Genomic DNA, 1,244 nt, shown 5'->3' with positions numbered 1-1,244 from the left:
TTGGTGGTAATCAAAATAGCAGCCCAATTCCCTGTGTCATTCGGGTCATGGACCGTAAACCATCCAAAATCGTGGAACACATAATATTATAAAGAAAATTAAATTAAAACTATAAAAATCCCTTATTATTACATTGTAATTTGGGTGCATTATCCACTACTTAAATCATAGTTCCTTCAGTGCTTCTACCTGGTCTGCCACTAACAAATGTAATACAGTGAATTATTCTCACTATATAATGCGACTCTAGAGAATTAATTTCCTTGTATCACGAAGTAATACAAAAATACTGAATGCTAAAAAAATAACAGGTAGTCTTCCATCATCTGCATAGCTCTGAAACCCTACTTTTTCGTAAAAAAAATTTTTTTTTCTTAGGGATTAAAAAATTACATACCAGTTATCATTAATATAGGGTTTGTTTAATCTATTCTGATATATTTATATAATGAATTCCTTTTTCTCGGCAGGTTTCATTAATTATGAAGTTTGCGATTTCTATTCTTCTTGCTTGTGTACTCATACTTGCAAGTTTCCAAGCCCATGCAGAAGTAACAATGCCTCCCATCAAGAATCGACACCTTTTAAGCACTGAGAATGATGGGAAGTATGCTACTTCTGCATCAGATGAAGAAGGAACATCTGGTGACCTCGACAACAATCATCGCGTATTTAATAGCGCAGAAAGGCCAAAGCCCAGACGCAATTAAAGACTATATAGATTCTGGACGTTGTTCGCGATGTAAGATATAACGGAGTTTATATGTTTAATATATCTATATAATGTGCTTGCATGTGAATATTACATATGTGTGTGGTGTGTAAACGAGTGTTGTCTTTTGTGTCGCTGTAAGATTTACCCAGTCTAATAAATTGTGACATGGTACTTTGATGCATGTAAGATGAAAGATTGGCTTACTTCTATTGGTAATATACTTCCAATAGATGATGCATAGCTATAATACTGTTTCATATTTTGCTAGAGATGGTAGACTTACAATTTTTTTTGTTCAAATTGTTGACGTAGCATCACACAAGTCAACAAATTTTGATGTTACGTCGGCATTTTTTTTGTGTTAAATTAATATTTTCTAGTGTAATATCAGCACTCGGACACAACATGAATGACAGACATCAAAATTTACAGTTATTGTATCAAAATCAAACTTTGAAAATTTAGTGGATCAAAACTAATAAGAGGAAAAATTAATGGATCCAAAAAATTATTTTATCCTAATTTTATT

The 1,244-nt window shown here is 32.3% G+C and overlaps 1 long non-coding RNA gene across 1 annotated transcript; it reads left to right on the top strand.

Annotated features, from left to right (window-relative positions):
• Window positions 1-226: 226 nt before the first annotated feature.
• On the top strand, window positions 227-984 carry LOC140829740 (uncharacterized). The gene is made up of 2 exons (XR_012117508.1): window positions 227-311; window positions 471-984. It is a non-coding gene; the product is annotated as an uncharacterized lncRNA (long non-coding RNA).
• Window positions 985-1,244: the final 260 nt, after the last annotated feature.

Source organism: Primulina eburnea, chromosome 4 (assembly GCF_022965805.1).
Source record: "Primulina eburnea isolate SZY01 chromosome 4, ASM2296580v1, whole genome shotgun sequence".
NCBI classification, from domain to species: Eukaryota; Viridiplantae; Streptophyta; class Magnoliopsida; order Lamiales; family Gesneriaceae; genus Primulina; species Primulina eburnea.
This window is presented reverse-complemented; position numbering and strand designations above follow the sequence as displayed.